Here is a 7303-nt window from a genome sequence, read left to right on the forward strand (position 1 = left end):
TTATATGTATTTTTTCTTCTTTTTTTCTTTTCTACATACTCCATACATTAAGGTTCATCGGCTAGTGGCTTCTTCACAACTTTAGTGCACCTTATGGACCCTTCCATGATTCCACTCGAAAGCTATTTTACAATCTCTCACCTTACTTCTTTTAGCGACTACGTGTCTTCGGAGGTAAAGGTTTAACAAGCTTAAGTTAAGAACAAAATTAGGGATATGGGTTGTAATGTTTGTGCCAAGAAAAATGTCTATAAGCTCAAAAGGGCTAGCAACGGGAAATTGTTTTTTGTAAGTGACAAGCACATCTGTGATCAAGCAAAGAACTGCCTACTTCATCAACTAGACAAGCATATCTTAAAGATTTCGCGTTCACTAACACACAAGGCAAGTTCTAGACTACACAGGATATCATAAAATATCACGAATCTTTATACACACATTGCACATGATTCAATCAAGACAGTTCTGCTCAACTCTCAAGTCAAGCAAGCACATATAGTTGAGAATTTTTAAGCAATAATGCACTAGGTGATATACCAGTCAAACAACTGAGAACATGCATCACAGATTAGGCTATTTATATTACTTAGGCATCACAATTCAAATCAAATATAACAGGAAGACAGAGCGCATTCCATAGCCTAATATACCAGCACCAAACATGCCAACAGGTATCTAGAGCAACTCAGTTTTCTTCCTATCCTACTCCTAAAAAGATAAAACCAAAATACCTAGTTCAAGCTACGCCCTTGGAAAAGAACCACCGCTCAAAGAAAAACTAAGGGATACTACCTAACTATCCTAAAAAAATAAAAAAAAATCTTTTTGGTGTTTTTAATCGGACCTTAATCCCTCAAGAAAGTTGTCCAAGAGATCCATTGTCGGAAAAAAATCCGAGCTTTTTTTTTGTGATTGTCTACTACTACTCTAAATTAGACTACTACTAACTACGAGTTCAAAAAAAAAAACTAATGAAAAAGAAAAAAATTATACAATTACACTTAGAAAGTAGTTCCCCAACCCCACACTTTTTTCATGCTTAGTCCTCGATGCATGGATCACAGTGCAAAATATTAAAATAAGGATGAGAAATACTCCCTAAGACCCTCTAAGGCCTAGTTAGTAACACGATCCTCAATATTAAGGGTCGAGACGACCCCACACTTAAGCTCAAACATGCTCCTCAACTTTAACTTCGGGTGCTCAGACTTCCCCTAATCTGCAAAATAAAAACAAACAAAACGAAACTCTAAGAAAATAAAAATAAAAATAAATAAAATACATGCTCGGTTGCCTCCCAACAAGCGCCTTAGTTAACGTATGGCATGATGTTTACAACATCACCATGGGTTGCCTCCCATAAAACGTCTGATTTAATGTCGCAGCACGACATGAACCACTTGCTCAAGCATGACGCTTTCGTTTCCTCCTCTTTCCATGGAGTTTTGCCTTTTTTGCGTGCTCTATGATGATCTCCTCTTTCCTCTTTGACCCTTTTCTCTTTTACCTTTACACATTCAGCTCGCAACACCACTTTTTCTAACTCGATTTTCTTTCCCATGCCAGTAGACTCCACATAAAGACCTTGCTCTATCAACTTCGATTCTACCACCGAGATCATACACAAATCCTCATAATGAATTTTAAGCGCCTTGTACACATTAAAAGTGACTTCTTTATCATGTACTCTCATCTTCAGCTTTCCTTTCCTCATATCTATAATTGCTCCACCAGTAGCCAGGAATGGTCACCCCAAAATAATAGGCGCTTCTTCATCTGCCAATTAGTCAAGAATAATAAAATCAGCGGGGAAGATGAACTTCCCCACTCGTACCATCACATCTTCAATAATTCCTTCAGGCATTACTAATGACTGTCGCACCTCATTTTTCCGAAGATAAGGAATTTTTTCAATTTAAGTGACATTATTTGAAATGGTATTAATTTATTTAATTTATTTTTTATAGAGCCGCCCTTGGAATAATTATTTACGACGTCCCAAGTCGCCATTTATTTTAAATCCAAATCAAGAAAAATTGACTTGTATAAGTCTGCGAAACATAGAAGACCGAGTAAGGAATTTAGTTAACCCAAGAGAAGGTGTATGCACTCCCGGATTATGTGGTTTTAGCACGGTCGCTTTACCATTAAACTCGGCTTAATTATCCAAATATCACGTGTTTAGAAACTATGTGCATTTACCTTTTATACCGCTTTTAACTATATGTTTCGACCATTTTAAGTATTTATGAAATTTATTTGAACAAGTTAGGATATCGTACACTTATCGTCTTGTACATATTGTAAATCGCGCCATGTGAAGCGCACCCGTGGTTTGCGACATGTTTATTTTATTATTAGTTGAAGTTGGGATCAAGTCACGCGTGAGTGCACCTGAATTTGGGATTAGATGTCAAAGTTATGCCACGGGAAACGTATCCATAACCATGACGAATTATTTCTTAAATGCGCCTAAAGCCAACAACGAGTATTCATGGAATTAATTAGACTAAATTTGAGATTTTATAATAAAGGTCCAAGAATTATGGAATGTTATTATGGGTAAAGATACATTAATGACAGTTTATAAAGTGGACGTATGGGAATTTTGAAAGCACTACATTTGCTCATCTTTAACCACTGGAAGTATTGAAAAGGAAAGGTTTGATAAGTTATATTAATAAACTATTTGGATCACTAGGGGGATCTACTGTCAATACTAATGGTACTTTGATGAATTAATTACGCCTGCTCCCTCCTTGACTCGTTAGGAGGTCACATTGATTACATAATCACAATGGACCTTTAACAGGTCGTGTGAGACCACAGGTGGGCCCAGCACAAAGCCCATAGCCCCTTGGCCTCTTAACTGAGAATTAAAGGCCATAGTTAGGCCTAGGATGCAAGGACGAGGCCCATCAAACAGGTTTACCTCATCAACTATCAAGTCCCAAAATCGGGAGAAATTCAACAATAGCCAGATTCACGAGCGGTAATTGAAAAATAGTCATAATTTCAAAAGTGATTAAAATTTAGCCAATTTTCATGTAAAGATAAATTTGAACGAGAACACTATTCAAAATACGGAAAATATTTCAGCATAATATATTGGAGTTCCAGTATAATATACTGGTCCACCATAATATGCTGGAAGTTCATACACAAGTGCTCCAATCTCCAGGATATTGTGCTGGACCGATCCGTTTTTCAGCAAAATAATGACTATTTTTCAATAACTTTGCAAACGCCGACTATTTTTGAATTACAGGTCCAAAAACTGGTGTGCCCATGCTATTATCTAAAAGAACATAAGCTCACATCACTTACATGATCATAAACGAGAACAACTCAATTACACAATTTCAACCAATTCGAGAAAATGAATTGATGAGCGAAATTAATATAAGTCTGTTTTCTTATACAAGAACCATCAGTTTTGCAGGAAAGTAGTCTTCAAATTCTAATCAAAAAGCTAATCTAACTGAATCAACATACACATGAATATTTTCATATTACGTCTTCGAACTTCCAAATCTAATGAAGGGCTAAACAGAACATGGAGACTGGAGATGGATACTATTTCAACTTCATTTTTAACCTGAAAATCTCAATTGCGAACTTTACTTGAGCTGGACAAATAATAATATCTTAACAGATTTTCATATGAATTCATTATATGGTACTAGCAACTTAATCATGATCAACACAACATAAACAACCAATATTCAGATTCATATTAACTCTGCATACTAGGTAGAGTATCCCAGATCTGGTAGCTAAGCATGAATACTAACAATTCTGTCACTTCAAAGAAATGATAAGTACAGAGGCATTTTGAGACTCACATAATTCAGCAAATAACAGACACTGAAATGCCAAATTAAGGCAGAGTGAAGACGAGAAGAGTTCAACAATGCATAATAAGCATCACAACTTCAATTTAGGTCCAAAATCGACTCAAAGCAGCCAGAAATTGTTGAAACAAAGCAGCAGAAATCAGTCCATCCTTTGAAATTCCCTTTTCTACACTTTCCCCCTTTTTTATATTTTTGTTATCCTAAATCTCATATCTCAGTTAAGATTCTTTTGAATTTTTAAAGCTTTTACTCACAGCTTTGAATATGAAGAGCTTTCAAGTCTGTAAAGTGTGTGAGTGAATGAGAGGAGTGAGAATTTTTGTGTGAGTGAGATTAGAGTGAATGTGTGAGTAAGAACGAAAGAGCAGTCTCTCAATGTGTATTCTCTTATATAGAAAATGCAGAGAATCTTTTGAGTTATTTTTCTTTCTCTTACATCCCTCATCTTTTGTTATTTTCCCGCTTACCCCTGTCCTCTTCACTCTTTTATTTGCTAAAACATGTCCTTTTTTAATTATTCCTTTTCCGCCGACCCTTCTGCCCCTTTGTTCCTAAAATCAAATCCAACGAGCCTACCTATCAACAAGGCAAGCCCAAATTTCATAATACCCTATAATCAATAAAACATTATCAATCAATTTCAAACTCCAATTAAACAACAATTATTACAACGATTAAAACAAATTGGAATATGCAATTACGTAATTTGGCTAATGATCAATGTAATCAAACAGTTCCTCTTTACTTTTCAAACTATGCCAACTAATAATTAAACTAACACATTAACACCTAAAACCACGACATATAAACATATGTGAATAACAATAATGAAGAAAAGAAATTAAGGAAAAGAAACTTACAGGGCCGATAAGACCCAAAAGCAGAGGACATGATTCGAAACATCGGCATTTCAATGTTGAACAGTAACGATCTTTGTCCAATGAACACTTATCTGGACCCTTGATGTCTGATAAGTATTTCATTGGACAAAACCCGTTGAGGTTCAACGGCATTTGACAGATACGAAAGATTCTGGCGGCCTAGAAATGGATCGAATACTAACACCAAATTGGAATACATAGCGAGGAGGGTTAATTGGTGCAGGTTTCGACCTCGAGCAGGCTGAGATTTAGGAGAAAACAAGAAGGGGGTGAATTAGGTTTTTGGTTTGGTTCTTAGATCTAAAAATCGTAAAACTGTGAGGGCCTTAAGAAAAATCGGATGGTAGATTAAGAGAGAGGGAGAGATGGAGATCACGTGGTGAAAATTTTGGGATGTTTGGAAGTCGGCCGCCGCCGTGGACGATTTCCGGCGGCGGTGTTGGATAGAGAAATAGTGGTGAGAGAAAAGGGTGTTCTAAAAGGCTTTTTGGGGGGTGAGGGTTGGTTCAGACACTTATACAGGAAAGAAAGGTTAGTCTTCAGCCGTTCGATCAAGAAGAATGAATGGTCGAGATTACGCACGCAAAAAATGACGCCGTTTGGTAACCTCTCGGAGTCCCGGTGAAGTGGACCGAGTTTGGAGTGATTTGGGCGAAGGTTTGGGCCTGAAACAATGGCCCATTCCGGTTTTTAACCCATCAACTCCCCTTTCCCTCTTTGTTTTGATTTTCAACATTAGCCATTTATCCTTACAAAGCGAATTTTAAAACTAATTTGCAAAATTGACCCATTTAACTATTTTAACAACTAAAACTAATCAATTACTTTTACAAATTAAAATAAAAGAGATTAATTAACTGTACCTAAAATGCAAAGTAACTAAATCCATTTTTTGTGATTTTGTTTTTAGTGATGCAATGCAATTAAAAACCTAAAATGCTATGAAATAAAGATTAAATATTTTTTGATGACTTTCATGATTTACGATATTCCTAAATATTCACAAATGCAAATAAATACAACCAAACAAATAAAGATAAATTCTATAAAAATCAAAGACAATTAGAAAACTACTTTTGTGAATTTTTAGGAGTAAACTATGGGTAGGGCAAAAATTTGGGGATGATCGAAATTTGGTTTGGGGATTACTTGTGAGCCTAATGATAATATGTATTTTGTATCAGATCAGATTTTCTTGCTCTTGCGCAGCTGTTACCACATGTATATCATCAGGCGGAATTAATGTTATTTGCACCTTGGTCTATGTTGTGTGTTTCTCTCTTATTCTATGACTAGTGGTGAAGGTTACATGATTATTCGCATGCATATTGTAATGTCGTCTAGGCCTTATGTCGTTATGGGCGAGATGGCCCTCGTGATGTTGATTATTGCACCATAGTTGTGCTTGTCTTTCTCTATATTGTATATGCCTAATCACCTTCCCACAGTTATATTTGTGCACTATATTGTGCTTGATGTTGATGAGCATGTGATTAGCGAGCCCGGGCATTTTGGCTCGATGTGTACCCCTATGTGCATTGATATGATTGGATCGGGTTGCGCGCCGTAACTGTACAGTGATGAGATGTAATTACTTATGCTTATTTTATGTGTTTTGCTCTACTTTGTGGAAAATAGTTCATAGGAATATGTTAATATTACCTCACCTGTTTAACATGCTCGATAGCCTTCTTTTTTAACTTTCTTACTATTATTTGTCATGTCTGAATTTTTACTTGTTTGGTGTACGAAACCGTGTTGTGTGGGGCTTCATATGACCTTTGGTGTGACTTGTCGGTTGTGCTTCTTGTATTGGTAGAGATGAGGTTCCTAGACCTGATATTTGCACTACCGTTTCGGGATGAGGAATGTTAGGGAGAAAGATACCATTTTTCCCTTCGGAAAGTTGGGAAATGGATCTTGTCAAACGAGCGAGCTTCTTGACTAGTTGATCTGAAGGGTGGTTATAAGTTTCTGCGTGTTTCTTTTATCATCAGCAGTGTACGAAGGTTTCTAACGATGTTTTATTTAATATGAGGTTTACTACCAGTACTGGATTTGCTTTTGGGCAGTTATGATGGTCAGCACTTATTGTTGCGAGTACCTGAGTTATGTGGTACATCATGTGATTACATCTTGGGTTATGTTCATGGCTTGATACAACTTGTTCAGACTTATACAATGTGTAAATGCGAGATTCAGGTCTTGCTCGGCATCCCGGATGTTGGAAATTGGGTTCTAAGGTTTATGGACTAAGGTTGAAATAAGGATCTTCAGTTATGTTGTGTTGAAATGCTTATATGGATTTGGGTGATGTGAGATCACCCCCGGGTTTGTCCATGGTAAGTTTACATAGTGATTTGATGGCTTTGGAGCGACTCTTGGCACGTTTGAGGATGAGTCGTTTTGAGCATTTGCATTCCGTTCAATTTTTTGAAGTCTTGAGTAGCTTAATATGATGTATTATGACTTGTGTAAATCGTCGGTTTTGGTTTTCAAGTGATCCGGAGTTGATTTGGAAGAATGATTCTCAACTAGGAAGCTTTAAGTTGGAAGAGTTGACTA

General features: G+C 36.6%; 1 long non-coding RNA gene across 1 annotated transcript; it reads right to left on the reverse strand.

Moving 5' to 3' along the window:
• Window positions 1-3360: 3360 nt before the first annotated feature.
• LOC104105471 (uncharacterized) lies at window positions 3361-5211 on the reverse strand. The gene is made up of 2 exons (XR_688387.2): window positions 4718-5211; window positions 3361-3598 (listed from the first exon to the last, which is right to left on the reverse strand). It is a non-coding gene; the product is annotated as an uncharacterized lncRNA (long non-coding RNA).
• Window positions 5212-7303: the final 2092 nt, after the last annotated feature.

Source organism: Nicotiana tomentosiformis, chromosome 3 (genome assembly GCF_000390325.3).
Source record: "Nicotiana tomentosiformis chromosome 3, ASM39032v3, whole genome shotgun sequence".
Classification (NCBI taxonomy): domain Eukaryota; kingdom Viridiplantae; phylum Streptophyta; class Magnoliopsida; order Solanales; family Solanaceae; genus Nicotiana; species Nicotiana tomentosiformis.